Genomic DNA, 19,646 nt, shown 5'->3' with positions numbered 1-19,646 from the left:
CTGGCCATCTGTATGTCCTCTTTAGAGAAATGCCTCTTCATATCCTCTGCCCATTTTTTAATTGGGTTGTTTGCTTTTTGGTGTTGAGTTGAATGAGTGTTTTATAAATTTTGGATATTAAACCCTTATCAGATATATCATTGGCAAATATCTTCTCCCATTCAGTAGGCTGCCTTTTTGTTTTCTTGATGGTTTCCTTTGTTGTGAAAAACCTTTTAAGTTTGATGTAATCCCATATGTTTATTTTTTCTTTTATTTTCCTTGTCTGAGGAGATATATCAGTAAAAATATTACTGAGGGTGATGTCTGCAAATTTACTCCCAATTTTTTCTTCTAGGAGTTTTATGGTTTCAGGTCTTACATTTAAGTCTTAAATCCATTTTGAATTTGTTCTTGTATACGGCATAAGGAAGTGGTCCATTTTCATTTTTTTGCATGTGTCAGTCCAATTTCCCCAGCGCCATTTATTAAATAGACTATCTTTACTCCAGTGTAAATTCTTGCTTCCATTGTCATAGATTAAATGACCGTATATGGATGGGTTTATTTCTAGGTTCTCTATTCTGTTCCATTGGTCTACGTGTCTGTTTTTATGCCAGTACCATACTGTTTTGATTACTGTAGCCTTGTAGTATGGTTTGATGCCAGGTAGCGTGATACCTCCCACTTTGTTCTTATTTCTCAAGATTGCCGTGGCTATTCGGGGTCTTTTATGGCTCCATATAAATTTTTGGATTATCTGTTCTATTTCTGAGAAAAATGATCTTGGTAGTTTAATAGGAATTGCATTGAATCTATATATTGCCTTAGGTAGTACTGACATTTTAACTATATTAATTGGGAACTTGAACTTCTGAACTTTCCTGTGCCCACACCTGGGCGCACAATAGTTTGTTGTGTGTCAATTCCTGGCCATACATCCAGCCTTCAGTTAACCACCTGAATGACGGTGTCCCATGGTCCGGGCCACCGGACGCCTGACGATCACCACCTTGGACCAGTCCAGGGGCTGAGAATGCTGGGTGACTCTCCTGAATGCGTGTTTCCCTCTTTCTCCCTGGGAACACTCTGGGGGTTGCCTCCTAGTGTTTCCAGTTTGCAAACCCTAAGGCCTGTGAATAAACCTTGGTCATTTGTTTCTAGCCAAAGCCCCCTGACTGAGTAAGCCCTTCCGCCACTCTGCATGCCACACGGGTCACACTGTCTGCTGACTGCCTGTCCCCCTCAGCAGGACTTCACCTCACGCAGCGTTGCGTGCCAGCCTGGCACGTGGGAGAACAGAGAAAGCCTGGGCCCAGCACGCAGCCCAGGGAACCAGGGAGGTGTGTGTGTTTTGTTCCCAAACAGGGGGGTTTCTTGTGCCAATGTAACTGGAGAGGAGCTATTGCAACCCAGAGAGGCGTTTCCTCAGGCCAACAGCCGATTGGCAGCTGTGGGGCCACTGACCACAGCGAACAGCAGGGCAGGTAACAGACCTCTGACTCCTGAGCCTGGAGATAAGGGCTACCTGTCCAGGCAGGCCAGGTAGTTCCTGCCTTGACGCCAAGGCCACAGGCGGCCCCCGCCCTGGGAGCAGCGTCTCGGAGCTCCGTGAGGACCAGGCAGCCCTCCCCGCCCTGCCTTGCCAGGGGTCTAGGAGGGATGTGAAGTCTAGACTGAGACCTGGTGCCCAGTCTGCCTCCCCTCCCCCCATAGGCAGGCCTTCCATGCCCAGTCCATGTGGACCCAGGCAGTGGTGGGACCCACGGGCTGCTGCTGGCCACACTGGGCTACACACGAGTCTGCAACCTGCCGCACCCCCGAGTGCTGTTATGACGGCAGGGCGTGCCCCCTTGGCACTTTAGGCAGAGTGACCTCCCCTGCTGGTGATGCGGCCTTCTTGCCCCTTCTGCCAGCTGCCCAGTCCAGCTGGGCGTCTCCATAGTTGCTGTGTTTTAAATGTACAGCTAAAGCCAGCCTGTTGTGACATCGGGATGGGAGGAGGCCACCAGAGGTCCACATGCTCACCTTTCCACAGATAGCCAGCAGAGTCCCCGGTGGGAGGGGACTGGCCTGAAACCTGCAGCCGCAGCCTGAGCAGCAGGACCTTGGGGCTGCCTGGTGTGACATGCAGCTTTGTCTCCTCATTCCGTGTCCCCACAGAGTGGCAGCAGTGGGGCTCTCCTGAGTAGGGTCACTTGGAATCTGTCCCACCAAGAGCCCCTGATGACACACCGTGTCCCTGGGATTTGTTAGTTGTTCCACGAGAGGTGCCACAAGGGCAATGTTTCTGACGCCGTTAGCGCCCCTGTCCCCGCCCCTGCCCGCTCAATGCTGCTTCCTCTGAGCTCAGGGCGCCCTGGGTACAGAACGCAAACCACCTGGGTGTGTGGCACCTACACTTGGGGTGAAGGGCAGGAGGCCGGCCTGAGGGTGCAGCCCCGGCTCTGCCTCAGAGGAGGCAGGACTGAGTGGGACCCAGGGCGCTGTCACAGGTGGGCTCCGGAGCTTCGTCACCACAGTGGTGACGATGGCCGGGAAGTTGGTGGCAGCTACTTCCCCCTGTGCACCCCTGTTAGCCAGGCACCGAGCAGTCTGGCAGGAAGACCACGCTGCGTGAGGAATGACTGACAGACAACAGCCTGTGTGCTGGTGGAACTGAGCAGCCGGCCATGGTGACCGTGGTTCCTGGGGCTGGTGAGGACGCCGTGCAGAGTCACGGGCACCTCCCCCACCCTGAGGCTCCCGCCTGAATTGGTAGCTCTGGCCAGGCTGTGATCAAATCTCCGTCTGGCTCCCCCGGTCCGTGCCCCTAGGGTACCAACTGGGCTGAATGTACCAAGAGGTAAAGAGGTACTTTCGAGTTGCTTTCATGTCATGTTTGGGGGGTATTTTTCACTGACATATGGACTTAAAATTTGCTTTAAACACAAACACAGCAGAACCTTGGTCTAGGATTGCGCAGGGTACCTCCACCTGTCACACCCCAAAACCCAGTGAAGTGACAATTTGCATTTCCTACTTGCAGGAAGTCCTGAAGAGGACCATGCCCCTTACCCTGGGTCCCACCCACGGGGGGGACAGGGGGGAGATGGGGGTGCAAACTCTGCAGCTGGTCTGGTGGGTGCACGCAGCCCAGAGAGAACTCACCTTCCTGCACCAGGAATTTTGACCACAGCTCTGCTCAGATGTGAGCAATGCGACAGTGACCTCCTGTGGCCGCAGTCTGTGGGGACATGCAGAGCAGTGACAGGTGACGCAGGCAATCATGGGAAAGACAGCGTGGCAGAGCCTGGCTCCATACAATCACAGTGTGACATTGTCTTCAGTGTGACATTCTCCAGCCAGACTCACAGGCAGAGCACAAGGCATTTCACCCGACCCTCCAGCCTCCCAGCACCCGTGTCCGACCCTCCAGCCTCCCAGCACCCGTGTCCGACCCTCCAGCCTCCCAGCACCCGTGTCCGACCCTCCAGCCTCCTGGCACCCGCGTCTGTCATCCTTGTTTTCTTGATCAGGGCCCCTGACCCCACTTTCACCTATCTCATTTTGCCAGAGTTGTAAAGCAGACCCAAAATTTTGTTATTTCATCTGGATCCTCAAGGTTGCATCTAAAGAAGCGTACATTTCCTTGCAGAGCCTCAGTGCCATCACCACACTTAACGAAATTAAACTGATTCCTTAATATAATCTAATAGATGGTCCAGGGACACGTTTTTTAGACAAATTGTTTAGAAAATGGCTTCTCAAAGGTGGTTTGCTAGTTGGGATTCAAACTGGGCCCCAGTCGTGTGTGGCTGGGCGCAAGTCTCTTTCAATGGGCGACAGTGCTTTCCACACTTCAGTGGAAACACACCTCAATGGAAGCTTGTCCGAAATCAAATTCTGAAGGCCAGGGTGGGCTCGAGACTGCATCTCTATGAAGCCCCATGGCATGGAGACCTCTGGGCCTGCAGGCCGTTGCTGGCTGCACACTGCCCCTGCCACCTGCCGCCTCCTCTCCCTGAATCTCTCACCTGAGCTTTGACCCGGTGAGGCGTGGGGCCCAAGGCTGGACCCGACTTCCTGGTGGGAGAGGTAGAAGTACTCTGAGAAGGGTCATCCCAGGTCTGAGATGCCCCCTCCCCAAGACAGAGCCCGCCACTGCCCGGTTCCTTCCCCAAGTCTGCAGCTCAGGTCTGTGCGGGAACCAGCTCCCAGCCCTCAGTGCCCGCTTGCCTCTGCCCTGCCTGCTGTGGGTCCTGGGAATGTCTGGACACCCCTTCTGTGCCGCCCTTGTCCCCCAGACCTGGTGTGTGTGGGTGGAGGGGTGTCTGAGGCCTCGGGCCTCCTGCTGGCCTGTCCCCTGCACCTGCCCCCAGGAGAGTCATCCCCAGCGAGGATGCTGAGCTTCCCAGACTCCAGACATAGACGGGAGGCTGCAGATGAGGCCGGGGAGACTCCGGGTCGACGTCGGGACCCCGAGAAGAGGCTCCTTCTCATTGCCTTGCCAGGAGCATGGGTCACAGATGGCCCTGGGGGGGGAATGGGGCCCCCTCCTCTGCCCGGTCCATCTGGGCAAGGCTGAAGCCACAAGCCGAGGTGGGAAGTGGGTCTCCTGCGTGTTGCAGAGACCCGGGCATGATGAGTGGTCCTCGTGGGCCCGGTCCCAGGCACTTTTCAGAGCTTAAGTCAGCAGCCCTCGCACCCTCTCGAGGAAAGCAGGCTTTTTTATTCCATTTACAGATGAGGAAACTGAGGCATGGAACAGGGAACGACCTGCCCAAGGCACCTCCATTTACAATGGGGAAAGGCGTGGGGAGGGGGAGGCTGGCCAAGGAGGCCCGGAGGAGAGAGGCCTGGGGCACCCCCGGCCCCTGGGCCCCTGTGCACAGACCTTGATGGGCATCGGGGATGAGTCAGGGCCTCCCCTCAGCCCCAGGTGGGCACGTGGAGGAATGTCATCGGGTCACTCTGAGGGTAGGCGTTTGCCTTCAGGGCCCTGGGAGGTGGGCGGTCCTGTAGCCCCACTTCCGCTGGCCAGGTCCCCCATCCTCAGGAGCAGGGACGCTGGGCCTGGCAGGGGAGGGTCCCCAGGGGGACAGGGCCTGGTATTTGGGCTCACGAGGAAGACCTACCCCATCAGGGGCACCCCGCTGACCGGCCCTGACACGTTCTGGGTTCTACCTCCTGTTCCCAGAATGTGGCTCAGACCATGGGGTCACCAGGATCCTGTGCCAGCCTGACCAGGCTGAGGTAGCTCGCACGCTGTCCTCTGTCAGGGCTGCACAGGCTGAGCCTTGGTGTCCGGATTTCCGGGACCACCCCGCCTCTGCCCCGCCTTTGCCTGGGAGCCCCCACGTGCCCCCCATCATTTCACCTATTTTCTCCCAGCGATTGCACCTGGAGGGGGCAGTCAGGCCCACAGCCCTGGCTACCTCAGGGAGGAGGCCTGAACCTGCCCAGGAAAGCCATGTTCCGTGTGGCCAGCTCACACAGCGGAGAGCTAAGGCAGCGGCACCATCACCTGCTTGACTGGCTCCTGGCTCCCTCACACGTCCTCGTCCTCGAGGAAAACAAATGAGATATGTCCTGATCCCCGAACATCTTCCTCCCGGCAGATGCCTTCCTCCACGGTCAGCCTCTCTCCTGCCAAGACCTAGGGAAAGATTTAATTACAGCCGCTTCTGCTGCCAGCCTTGTTTTTGTGGTGTCATCTTCTGACCTCTGGTGGGGATGACACCCCCTGTGAGCTGCATTTTCTGGGAATAAGGCAGAACTGAAGCCCCTTGATGGTGCCCCTGCTGTGGGGAGGGGGGGTGATTAACCTCGCCAGTCAGGAGGGGACCCGAAAGATAGAGTCCTTAGAAAAACCACAAGCGTGTCATGCGGAGAGAAACATAAATTATAAATTTGGGGGAAAACACAGATGAAAAGATACCAACACCAAAACACGTGGGGGTGAATAACATCTGAGCGCAAAGCTTCTGCATCTGGGGACTCAGGCTGAGGGCATCACAGAAGCGCTCACCTGGGGAGGGGCTCCCGGCAGGCGATGGACTTGCACGGCCAAGAACAGAAGTTGGTATGACTGGTTATGGGATGTCCATGTGGAGATGGTGGCAGCCATTGAGCCTGAAATACTGGGTTGTCAGAAAAGTCATGACGCCTTTTTGCAAAGAAAAACATAGAAAAAATACGTCATGACTTTTCCGACTACCCAACAGTTAAGTGACAGGACGAGCGGGAAGTTTGGTTGCACTTGAGTGCAGTAGAAACCTGGCAAATGCAGTCGCCCCAGGTGGTGGTCCTCAGCCCGCTGCACCTGGGCCCCACCTGAGGAGCCTGCAGACCCGCCCCTGCCAGGCACCTTCACAGCTGCCCTGACTGTCAGTTCCCGGGAGGTGCAGGCAACTCCCCGGGGTCACAACACCCGGTCAGACGTCACCAGGGCTGCCTCCTGTGGATCGTGCCAATCGGACTCAGCGGAGAATTCACTTTGGCTGATTTGAGCAGAAAGGGGTTTCTTGCAAGGTGCAAGACCCTTCTGGATCTCTGGGAGGACTGAAGACGCAGACCTCCTCAGGCTTCCAGGGATGACCCAAAGCATGGCACTGACCACCAGCATGAGCCACCAACCATGGTGGCCCTCTGCCTTCCAAATCCTTGGGAGCTCTTGGAGTTGTCAGCAAGGGCATCTGGGAAATACTGGCTCTTGGGACACAGCCCCTGCAGGACGGGAAAGCATGTAGGTTGACATAAGCCAGTGCATGGTATCCATGGTTTCGCCACTTTAATGTTTAGGTGTGAAAGACCCAATGAATGGAGGCCCCAAGGACACCAGGGGCCCAGCCCTGGAATCTGGGCATGTGCTACCTTAAAAAGCAAAGTTTTTGCAAGTGCGGTCAAGTTAAGAATCCTGAGAGGGGGGCATTATTCTGGGCTGTTCAGGTGGCCCTTAAATGCTATCACTGGGGTCCTTATAAGAGAGAGACAGTGGAGAGCAGGCACACAAAGGAGGCAAAAGACAATGTGATGATGGAAGCAGAGATCTGAAGATGCTGCGTGTCTGGCTTTGAAAATGGTGGAAGGTGCCACGAGCCAAGAACCGTGGCTCCAGGAGCCGAGAGAGGCAGGAGCAGAACCTCCCCTGGGCCTCAGGAGGGACCGTGTGATGCCAACACCTTGACTTCGACCCAGTGAAGCTGAGCTTGGACTTGAGGCCTCCAGAACTGCCGAGGAATAAATATCTGTTGTTTTAAGCCACCGTGTTGTGGTAAGTTGTTACAGCAGCCACGGGAAACTAATACACATGGTTAAAGAGAAGTCGTCCCAAAGGACAATGCAAATGTGCACGAGCGCGCGCGCGCACACACACACACACACACACACAGTCACAGTGAAGTGGAGCCGAGATGGGCCTGGACCCCGGCTCCCCCGTGCTCCACTCATCCCGGCCCCTTCCCTTAAACCCCCTTTCTGACTCTAGGGTGGGGGAGGGAGTCTCCCAAGTAAAGCCCACCTCAATTTTCTGGGTTCTCATGGTATTTTTTTTTACAGTCGCACACTTCTTTGTAGTTTAAAAAAATTTAGATATTTATTTCTCAAAACATTTCAAAGTTAATGAATGACTCCTTCCATAAAAACTCAAACATACTGAAGAACTGATTTAACGTTTAGAGGTAATTCAATGTCATGGATACAGATACACTATCTCATGCATGTCATAAAAATTTTCTCCTATTGGATTTTTCTGTCTCTGGTTGACTTTGTCGTACTCAAGCTCTAGATTTTGATGTGGCCACATCTGTCAGGCTTGTCCTTTATGATTTCTGGATTCTTTATGCTCCGGAAAGTTCTTCCGCAGCCCAAGAAAATGGAAATATATATATATATATATATAAAAATAACCAGAAATTTTCTTTTTTTTTTTTAAAGATTTTTATTGGGGAATTGGGGGATGGGAACAGCACTGGGGAATTGGGTGAAGGGAAACAGACAAGTTGCTGTCGTTTTGTTCTTCAGTCTAGTTGTGGAGGACGTTGCTTCACTGGCCCAAGTTGGCACCATCATTGCGCTTTTCCCGGGCGAGGCAGATCAGTCGCCGGCTTCTGGACAGCTGCTCACGGTGGCTGCTGGCCGCTCACGCTGGCTGCCAGCCGCACACGGTAGCCCATGGCAACCCACTGCAGCAGAGCCTGCAGCCTACACCGTTGCTGGTGACTCACGACAGCCCAGCTCCAGGTCGAGCTGTTGTTCAGCATCTTTGCTGTGGAGGGCAGCGTCACTGACCCTCATATGTGGGATCCGAACCGGGGTCCTCTGGCGTCTCAAGCCAGTTCTTAACCATCGTGCCACTCAGCTAGCCCAGAAGTTTTATTTCTTATTTTAGATTTTGAATCTATATATTTGGATTGTGTGTGTGTGTGTGTGTGTGTGTGTGTGTGTGTGTGTGTGTAATGAGGAAGACACCTTATTTTTTCCACCCCAGTAGATCCTTTACTCAACAAATATGGTTCAGAAAATTGACTTTTCCCTATTGGTCTGAAATGCTACCTTTATCACAAGCTAAATTAATTTATATCTGTTTTGTTTTATTTATCTTTTTGTCAGTTCTTTTGCCAGTATTGAATTGTTTTAATTATTACAGATTTAAGGTTAATTTGCCATAAGATAGGTACATTTCCCTTAGTAATTTTATTTTCTTTGTTTCATTTTTTAACTATTTATGTTGATTTGTTTTGCCAAGATTAACTTGAGAATGAACTTAAATTCCTAAAATATTCTTACAATTTTTATGGAAATTGCATTAAATTTACAATACTTAGTCTTCATTTTCAGAAAAGTATTACATCTCTCAATTATTCAGATTAATTCTATGTCTTCAATAACCTTTTATAGTTTTTTAAATAAAGAACTTATCTATTTACTGTTAAATTTATTCCTAGGTACTTAAAATTTTTGTTGCTGTTTTGATTGGAATCTGTCTTCCATTACATGTTTAATTATGTTGTAAAATATTGTGAAAGGTTTCAAGATCCATGTACCCACCATTAGATTTAACAAATGTTAATATTTTTCTACATTTGCTTCAGATCCTGTTCTTTAAAAAAATAAAGAACTGATAGCTACAGTAATCAAGACAGTGTGGTATTGAAAAAAGGAAAGAGCAATTGATCAATGCAACAGAATACAATGTCTAAATATAGACCCAATACATATAAGCAAATGGTTTTGTCAAGGGGCCAGCATGGCTGAGCAGGAAAGCAAGGCTCTTCAATGAGCGCTACTCTCACAAGTAGGGGTCGTCGGTTCAAGCTGTGTCACAGACCTAACTGTAAAAGTCAACACGACAGAACTATGAGAAGAAAGTGCAGGAGGGTCCATTTGTAACCTTGGGGTAGGCACAGATTTCTCAGGGCACAAAAAAAGCAATAGCCACAAAAGAAGAAAAAGGATAATTTGGACTTCATCAAAATTCAAAACTTATGCTCATCAAAATTATCATCAAGAAAATGAATGGGCAAACCACAAACTGGTAGAAAATATTCACAGCGCATACAATTGGCAAATGAGTTGTATCCAGAATATGTAAAGAACCCTGCAACCCAATAATAAAGAGACAAATAGTCAACCTTTTTTTTTTTCTAATGGGCAAAGACTCGAAGAGACACTTTACGAAAACAATATACAAATGATCGATAAGCACATGAAAGGCTTCTTAACATCATTCACCATCGAGGACATATACCTTCTAGAATGGCTGAGAAAGGCTGATAATGGAGAATATTGGGAGGATTATGAGACAAGTAGAGCCTGTTACACTGCCGGTGGGAGTGGAAAACGCTACAACTACTTTGGGAAGCTGTACTACAGTTTCTTAAAAAGTTAAATATATATATATAATTAATTAATTAATTAATCCCCCCCCGCCCCCCATGACCCAGCAGTTTTCCTTTCAGGTATTTACTCAAAAGAAACTAAAAATACATATCTGCCAAAAGCCTTGTAGAAGAATGTTCAAACCTTATTGGTAACAGCCAGAGACTGGAAGTAACCCAGTTCATCGACAGAATGGATAAAGAAACTGCCACAGCTCTAGAACGGGATACTATTCAACTGTAAAAAGAGAGAAACCACATGCAACAGCATGGTGAATCTCAAAAATATGATGCTGAGTGAAAGAATCCAGACCAAAAAAGTACAGCTGTGGGGTTCCCTTGCTATGAGAGTCTAGAGTAATAACCCACCATGATAGAAGTCAGCCCCGATGTCGCCTCTGGGGTGGGGAGTGCACTGAGGAGGGAAAGAGTTTTCTGGGGTGACGGAAAGGTGCCTCGCCTTTTCTTCCCTGCGTGCGTTATTGAACTATTCCGTCCGGAAACTGGCTGGCACCCTCAAATGGGGCAGTTGCAGAGACTACAGTGATGATGGTTGACAGGCAATTTACGCCGGGTGGGCAAGGCAGAGTACCCACAGACGGAGGGAGGGCCAGGCACTCGTGGCACTGGGAGTCTGCCCCAGAGAGCAAGGAAACAGAGCAGGACAGGGACCTGGGGTGATCGGAAAAGGAGGGACTGCCCCACCTCCACCCCAACCTCTCCTCCTGCTGTGGTTCCTCCCAAACTGAACCCAGAGAGGTCAGGTCAGCCTTCAGGGACAGAGGGCAGAGGTGAACTGAGGAAGGTGGGGGTTGGATCTTGGGGGGTTCCTGCACTGCACCCACTGGGGCACCGCCATAGCACCACTTCCCCACTTGGCTGTAAGTTCTTGGGGGAACAGCCATGGTCATTGGTTACATATTGCTTTCATGCTACAATGGCATAGTTGAGTCTTTTAGGGAGGGCGCAGCTCAGCGTGGCCCACGCGGGGATCGAACCAGCAACCTTGGTGTTATCAGCACCACACTCTAACCAACCGAGCTAACCGGCCACCCCTGGCTGTCAGTTCTTGGGGAAGTGTCTTGTCTTCAGTAAGACTGCAGAGTTGCCCTGGGTAGGACTGTGACTGCTCAGGCCACGAGCCCTGGCCAGCACCTAGCTGTGTGCTGCGTGCTGGACTCCCTCCTCAGGCCAAACCCCAGGGCACCTCCTCTAATGCCCAGCCCCTCCCCCGGCTTCATGTGCAGGCTGACAACAGATTCCATGCCCGAGTCACTGGGGAGCCCTCAGCCTGCTTTCTTCCACCCTTCACGCAGCTCGAGGTGGACCGGGGTGTCCTGATTTACTAGCCCCACCTAACAAACAACACAGTTGTAACACAGAGAGGGACAGCCCTTCCCATTGTCCCTGCACTCTGCAAGCCTGACGCAGCTCAAAGCTTACCGGGTCTTCGTGGATGCATATTGGAGAAAACGCAGCAGAGGGGCCATGAGACGTGTGTGCTGGGGACTTGGTTGACTTTTAGAGTCAGCACTTCCTTCTGGTCTGGAAGCAGCTGCTCTGCGGACATGGGTCCCCACCATGGGCTCTGGCCCCATCGCAGTCGTCCGACTGCCAGCTGCTGCTGCTGGCCAGACACTGAGTCAGCAACCCGCCGCCGGTCGAACCCTGCAGAGCTGTGTACACGCGGTGCAGGTCCCTGGGACCTCACCAATCTTCACCCCTTGCTGAGTGGGGTCTCCCGGCTCTGCTCTGTCCCACCCGGGCTCCAGGGTCCGAGTCTGCGATCCAGCAGTGCCTCTCCTGCTGGCGACTTCACTCCTTCATGACACTTTATAACACCGGTCCTACCTCCTGGGTGACTACAGTGAGGTGAGATCAGGAATTGTGAAGGGGCAGGGTCCCCAGCCCTGCCCATTCTCCAGCCAAGAGCTTCATTAATTAAAGCCTGGGTGGGCCAGCCCCCCCAACCTGCTTCTCATCATTCCCCAAAAGCTGCCTGGCCCCCTGTGGCTCTGGCCCCTGAAAAGCTACTGGAGTCCTAGAAAGTGTGCTCAGCCAGGGGTCTGGCCCGGGCTGACCTCAGGCACCGTCTGACCCTCAGGAGCCTTTTCCAGTCTCTCAGCCTTGGTTTCTTCATCCACAAAATGGGGGTGATAATTGTGCCTCCCTGTGCAGGAAGGCGTGCGAGAACCGAGCTCAGTTATTCAAAAGTTAGAACTTTGCAAATTCTACATCGTGATGCAGATGCTGTGAGGGCCCAGGTTCCTGCTGCGAAGCAGGAGTCGGTGTCTCTGGGCTGCCTGCCTGGCTGGGCTCTGTGTTCCAACGCGGCTTGTCCAGCAGGAGCCTCCCGTCAGCGTAGCTCCGGCCAGGCCAGCCCGGCCTCAGGTCAGCCTGGTCGAGAGTCCCAGCCTTTGCACCTGAGCCTCCAGCCGGCTCCTGGGCCCCAGGCCCACTGCACATTCTGGCCAGTACCTGGGGCTCTGTGGGCCTCCTTCCACTCCATGCTGACTGAGGCTGGTGCCTGGGCTCCACTCCCCCTTGGCCGCCCCACACTGCGCGGGAAACCTGTCCACACTGTGGCTGAGGTTCCCGAGTGCTCTGCACGTGTGCTGGCCCGCCAGTCTGGGGACTGCCTCACTCGCCTGCCCAGGACTGCACCCAGCCAACCTGGTTCTCAGACAACTCTCACACTGCCTGACGGCACATTTGTTTTATTCTTTCCCCAAACCCCAAGGAAGGCATTGTCCCCGCTTTAAACACGGACAGGAGTCTCCCAGAGGATAGGACATATGAGAACTCAGAGATGGGAATGTCCCACCTAGTGGTGAAGACAGAAAGGCGGCATGGAGGAGGCATCTTAGAGGGGCTTGAGAGGGCAACAAATCTCAGTCTGAGGGAAAGGCCGCAGCAGCTGGAGAGAAAGTGTGACTTTCAGCTGGGTGGCTGAGGCCGCAGTGGTGCAGCTGGGAGGGGACGCCTAGAGGGCCTGTGGGGGCCAGGTGGGCAAGGGGCCTCAGCCAGATGGCGGACTCTGTGTGCAGGATGCAGAGTCCAGATCAGGGAAACTTCTCACACAGGTCACTCTTGGGGTCTGGACCTGCTTAGCTGCTGAGCAAAGTTGTGAGGAAAAGGGTCCTGGCTGGGCCAGCAGGACACCGGCGCGCTGGCTCGGAGCCAGTCCCTCTCATTAGCCCATCTTGGCCTCAGTATCCCCATGTGTAAAATACAGCTTTGGACCCCTAAGGGCCTTCCAGCGCTGGATCTGGAAGCCCAGCGCGATGCAGCTCAAGCTCACAGAGGACTCCCCCAACCCCCGCGGGGTGGCTCCACTTCGGTGTCCGGGCTCCGGACTCGGCAGGCTGCGGTGGTTTCAGCCTGACGCCCCTGCACCAGAGCCTTTCGACCCCGCGCATCAGGCTGGACACGCCCCGCCGTTGCTATGGCAGCGGCGTTGCCCGGCAGCGCAGAGGCCTGGAGTTTGGCTACCGGGGGGTTGCCACGGCAACTAGGCGGGCCATCCAGGGGCGGGGCTTCCAGGGGGCGGAGCTCCTGTGGGCCCGGGCCCGTGTTGAGCAGACGTTCCAGAGCTCGGAGCCTGCTTCCCGGGCCAGCCTGGCGTGGTCCCCGCCGGGGCGGTGAGCGCCGGCGGAGGTGCCCGGGGCCCGGCCGTTCCCGATGGGGCGGAGACCGCACAGTGCGGGCTGGGGCCGAGGCTGCGCAGCCTCCTGTGCACTCCACGGCCGTCCGCTTGGGGCCCCCCAGGGCTCCCGCCCGGCTTTGCAGGCAGGGACTCCGTAATCGGGGGCAGCCTCACAACCCACCGCTCCCCCAGCTGTCCAGGCACCACTTCTGCTCAGGTAACCGGTCTTTTCTCTCCGTCTTTTATTTAGTTCGTTTTTGTCCTTGGCGTTCTGCAGATTTGGTTTTATTTTTCCTATTCGGGACCATATTGATTGCTCACTGGGCATTTGTTTATCTGCAATTCTGGACAATTCGAAGATTTTCCAGAATATTATTTCTTCCAATACAGTTGCGGTGTCTCTCTAGTCCTCCTTCTGGAATTTCAGTTCAGGGGCGTCCACCCGCACCCCACTCCTTGGCTTTCCTGCCAGGCGGGCCCCGTGGAGACTCTTCTTCCCAACCTCGGCACACGGCTCTGGCAGGTCCGGGCCTCCAGGGTGACCCATGTCGGAAAATACATGTTTACTCTCAGAAGTTTATTTTGATGTGCCAGGTGGGATGCCACTTGATGTATTTCCCACAGTGTCCTACACCAGTTATTAAATCATCTGTTTTCCTCAAGTTATTTGAAACGATACCTTTATCATAAACTTTTGATGTATTTCTTTTTCAATACTGGTATCTTGTTAATTATTAGAATTCTATGTGTTTTAATACCCCCTGGGACAGATCCTCCTCACTGCTCTCCATTTTCACAGTTTTGCTGATCAGTCCTGCATGTTTGTTTTTCCAAACTTCTGTTGCTGTTTTAATTGAGACTGTATAAAATGTATACATTTTTGACTTAGGGAAAACTGGACCTTTTACAATACCACCTCTTCCTTTCCAAGAATATGCTATGCGTGTCCATTAATTTACCTTCTTTCCGTGTATTTTCAGCGTTTCTATGTAATTTCTTTATAAACGAGAAACTCGCACAGTTCTTGTTATTCTGGGCACCTCACCTTTCTTAGTGCTGCTGTGACTGCAGTCCTCCATCACAGGCTGTACCTGGTTATTGTTTGCTTTCATGGAAACTGTTGCCTTCTCAGTGAGGATTTTTTGTGCCTGCCCCTACCTTACTGTTTCCCATAGCCTTTCCCCTTAAGTTTTCTAGGTAGACAGACACATCATCTGTAAATAACGGTAATTTTGTTTTTTCCTTTCCAAAAATTTTACTCTTTTTTTCTCTCATTTGTAATTGCAACTGCTGATACTTCTAAGTCAAACAAAGATGGTGGTATACGGCTGTCATTGTAACGGGACTCTTTTGTTGTTTCACCATGACAGCTATCCTTCGTACAGGGCTTACAGCGCCCAGCCCTGGTCTCAACGGGAAGCCTCACCACCACGGGCATGAGGTGGGTACTGTCCTTAACGCACCTGCAGGAGAGGTGACTGACACAGGGGCTAATGAACTTGCCTGGAGTCACACAGCTGATGAGAGTGAGGCTGGACCCTGATCCTGGCTGCCTGTTGACTGGACTCATCCACTGAGCCCCTGCAGGGCTGCTGTTTCCTCAGGTGAAGGACAAAGCCGTCTTTGCCCAAAGAGCTCAGTTATTTGTTTTTTAACCAGAAGTGGATGGCCCCTAGTTCAAATGCCTTTGTAGCATCTATTAAAGTCATCCTATTTCTTTGTATCCTGTGACTTACTAGAATGGTAGATTGTAGACGGTCCCTAATATTGAACCACTCTTGCATTCCAGAGAAGAGTTGGCTCATGGTGTAGGATCATTTTAATGTTATTTAAATTGCAAGCTATGCATGGCTTCTCCTTTACCCTACCCCACCCCCAGGCTGCAAGGGTGGCCTCCTGTCCGCACTGGAAGGAGGTGAAAGAGAGGAGGCTTGTTGTGTTGTGGTCGGTTCTGAAACATGGATTTGGTCACTTTCCGAGGACCTGCCTGTGGGAGGAAAGAGGGGCCGCAGCCCCAGCCAGAAGCAGGGAGATTCCTTGACCTTGGTTCTGAGCTCATCAAATTTACTGGTTTTTCTTTACTCGTGAAAATTAAAACCCACAATTTCACCTCCCACCCATCTTTCCAGAAGCTGTGTGGGGCCCACAGAGGAGTGAAGCCCTCGACTTGCATGTTAACAAGCTCACAGGATACATTTGAAATGTGATCCAGGCGGACACTTGCAAACCAGAGGTGTCCCGGGGAGCAGGGTGGCGCACACGGAGATGTTGGTAGGTATCTCAAAAGACAGGGCATCAGAGTGTGCTGGTAAAGAGCGCAGACTCAAGATGGAGTCACTTGTGCTAAGTCCACCTCACCAGACAGGACTTAATACCTAACCTAATTGCACTCCCGCACTCCCCCAGGCATGGGACCTTTAACCCCACCCAGCCTGGAATTTCCTGGTCGCACCAGTGAGGTTAACCCCAAAGACCCCATTCATCCCCCAAAGGAGGGTGACTGAAGTCCGACACTATCCGCTCTTTGCTGGATATGTCCTTCCCCTGCCCCCTTTCTGTCTATAAAAGCCTTCCCCTTTCTGCAGCTCGCAGGAGCTCCTTTCTACTCGCTAGATGGGACGCTGCCCAATTCATAAATCATTGAATAAAGCCAGTTTGATCTTTAAATGTACTCAGTTCAATTTTTGTGGGAGAACGTAGGAGGGTGTGCTGTTACAGGGCTAAAATATGACGATTTGAGTGTTAGTGCAGTCATTTTGATGGGAAGGGGCACTGAACCCCGTCATCACCCAGAAGGCAATGGGAAAGGAGAGTTAGAAAGTAAGAAGACAGGAGCGAGGGCTACACTAGGGAGAAAGGCCAGCACACGGACGCTAGGAGTCCCCAAAGGAGGAAGATATTACGACAGGGAAGAGAAAATATTTGGAAAACAGTGGAGATAAAGTTTCCAGAATTGAAGTAAAATAAAGAAACTCAGACTGGAAGGGGCTCACAGACTGTCAAACAGGAGAGATACAGAAAAATCCACACCATTAGAAAGTTCTGGAAACATCCTGAGAGAAAGAACATGGAACAAGAACCTGATGGATGTTGGACTTCTCGACAGCACACAGGAGACCAGAAAGTAACATATTTAAAATATTGAAGGAAACAAACTTTGCCCCTAGAATTTTATATCCAGCCAAATTGCAAGTATAATAAAAGTATTCTCAGGAATACAAGGCTTCAGAATATTTTCCACCCCAAGACCCACATTAATAATACTTTGTATTTCATAAGTAACACAAAGGCAAGAGAATCATCAAGACATATGGAACATAAGGATGACCAAGCATCTTGGAATGTGTTTTAATTACCTTAAACAAACGCAAGGACTAAAGGAAAGAAAAAGGGTGTATCCACAATAACTCAGAACTATAATTCTGGACAGTATCAGTAGTGCCTGGGAGGGAGGATTATGTGACCAAGCGAAAGTACTTGAATGTTAGGGAGAATACGTAACTACAGAGGGTACATAGGGTAAATAAAAAGAAAAAGGAACCTTAAATGAAGGGCAAGGGCCACAAGAATAAAAATAAGGATAAACCAGCGGAAGAGAACTCGTTATACTCAATGAGAGAGAAATTGGAAAAAATATACAGTAAATGGACATGTTTATGAGATGGCCACGCTAAGACTCTGTATAACAGTGATTACTATAAATGTAAGTAAATTAAATTCCAATTAAAAGGTAAAAACAGATTAGATGAAACAATTCCAACAATCAGTTGCCTAAAAGAGATGCATTTAAAGAAAGATACAAAATTTAGAACAAAAAAGTTGGCAAAAGACATACCAGGCAAATATGAAACAAAGGAAACTGGGTTGACATCGTAATATGTGACATTCAAATTTGAGGCAAAAATAAAAATAAAAATAGAAAAAAAAACCGACAACAAAGAAAGACGCCAATGCGTACTGGTGAAAGGGGCCCCGGGATGGGAACGCACATCCACCAGAATCTCTCAGGTATCCAAGACTACGCCTCAGTGAGCATCACACAACATCTGCTAGGATTTCAGGGAGAAGTAGATATTTTCAACAATTGTCACCGGAGATTTTAATTTAAAAATAACAATTTAATAGATCAAGCAGACGAAAATTAGCAGAGACCTCAAATCCTGCTCAACATAAGTAATTATCTTGAACTATTAAATGTGTACAGAACTCTATATCCATCCAACAGAGATGAAAAATATTTACGGAAATAAACCAGATGTTAGGCCCCTAAAGAAGCCTCACTCAATTCCTGTGGCCACATTCCATGCAGATGGATTGCTAGTTCTGTTGGTGCTGCTAAGGCCCCTCTGCCCCATGCTCTAAGAGACCACCCTAAATGGACCTGGTCTGTGGGTGCCTCTGCCCTCCCGCTGCCCCTTGGGTTCAGTCACAGGGAGCACTACCTGATCCTGGGAGGAGGGAGAGTGGGGTCCAGGGCTTTGTTGCCCAGATCCCTCCTCATGGGGGCTCAGGCTGGCTGGGTCTTTTTCTCCCACCTCCCCTGCATTCAGGCCAAAGTGTCACTCAGCTTTGTGGTTCCCCTGCCTCATACCCACACCGTTGTAAATAGTCCCTTTATCAAACACTTCTCAGATTACCCAGTTTGAGTGTGCCATCTGCTTTCTGCCAGGATCCTGACTGAGCACAGACTTTGTTCTCACTCAATAATGCAATTAAATTAGAAGTTGGTAACAAAAGGTTATACTAAAAGAAACACTACTGGAAAGTAAATTACATTATTAAATAACCCACAGGCTTATAACCCATGGGGTTTAAAAAGAGATTACCAGGGACATTAAGAAATATTTAGATCTGGATGATAATGAAAGCATTATTCGAGCGCGTCCATCCACATTTGTGAGACCCCGCTAAGACGGTGCTGTAGAAGGAATTTTGTAGCTTTAAATAGGTCTATCAGAAAATTGGAAGGTTTAAAAAGAAATGATCTGAGCATTTAGCTGAGGATAGAGCAACAGATCAAATCCAAAGAACCAAGAAAGAAGGAAATAATAGATAAGGACAGGAATAAATGAAATAACCAGAAAGATGAGAAGATTAACAAAACTAAAAGTTGGTCCTTGGAAAATATTTTAAAATATTAAAAAAGAAAAATGACAATAAAATATAGACTACAAGGGAGAAATAAATACAGAAACAATAGGTATAAATAAATATGCTGGTAATTAAAAAAACTCAATGAAATGTATTAATTCTTAGGAACATGTAAAATGAGAATTTTGGCTCAAGAAATAGAGAACTAGACCAGATCAATACGCATAATGAAAATGGGAATGATTACGACCACCCCCGACCCAGATAGTTTTATTATTTCTACCAAAAGTTTGGAGGAAAAATAATTTCTCTTTTATGCAAGTGGTTCTAGGAAATAGGAAAGGGAGGCGCCGTTCAGGGGGCTTTGGAGGGGAGGGGAGGGGAGGGTGGTCTGGTGGATTCGCGCGCGCCCTTTTTCCTGTCACGGCACGTGGCGCACAGATGCCACACCCCAGGCGAGACGCCTCCTGCCCGACGAGGGTGTATGCAGATTAAATGGTTAACGGAGCGAAGCCCTTAGGGCAGCGCCGGGCACCTGCCGGGCGCTGGGGCGCGTAGCCCGGGGTCGCTGAGCCGCTGAGCGCAAGGCCTGGGCTGGGGACCGGTCGGCCCCGGAGTCTCTGCGGCGTGACGTCACCGCCCCCGCCGCAGCCCCGGTGGGCGAGCTGGCCGGAGGCTCTGTGGCCGTCGCGCGGCCCTGGTCGGCTGGCTGGTGCAGGTCGGTGACCCACGCAGGGATGCCGGTCAGCCCCTGGTGGACCCGGAGCAGCGTGTGACTTCGCGGTTCAGGGAAGTCAGGCTCGAGAGACAGACGGGGGTGAGGACAGAGGGGGCTGGAGACCTGGAGAAGGGGGGCGGGCGGAGGGTGGGGTCTCCACACCCCCAGGCCTGCGGGGAGGAGACGGCGGGTTGCATCATCCCGCCGGGAGGGCTGGCTGCGATGCTCTGGTCCCCGTCGAGTCCTCGGGCGAAACTCACCTGTCACACCTGAGCCAGCGTCCCCATCACGCCCCCTCCAGCCGCTCCCTGGTGCAAGGAGCCCCCCCTCCCCCCCCATCTTGGTCCCTCTG

At 51.2% G+C, this 19,646-nt stretch overlaps 1 long non-coding RNA gene across 1 annotated transcript; it reads left to right on the top strand.

Moving 5' to 3' along the window:
• Positions 1-13,405: 13,405 nt before the first annotated feature.
• Positions 13,406-16,152, top strand: LOC109374210 (uncharacterized). The gene is made up of 3 exons (XR_002122359.1): positions 13,406-13,702; positions 14,856-15,089; positions 15,615-16,152. It is a non-coding gene; the product is annotated as an uncharacterized LOC109374210 (long non-coding RNA).
• Positions 16,153-19,646: the final 3,494 nt, after the last annotated feature.

The sequence above is a fragment of the Hipposideros armiger genome, unplaced genomic scaffold (assembly GCF_001890085.2).
Source record: "Hipposideros armiger isolate ML-2016 unplaced genomic scaffold, ASM189008v1 scaffold_17, whole genome shotgun sequence".
Classification (NCBI taxonomy): domain Eukaryota; kingdom Metazoa; phylum Chordata; class Mammalia; order Chiroptera; family Hipposideridae; genus Hipposideros; species Hipposideros armiger.
This window is presented reverse-complemented; position numbering and strand designations above follow the sequence as displayed.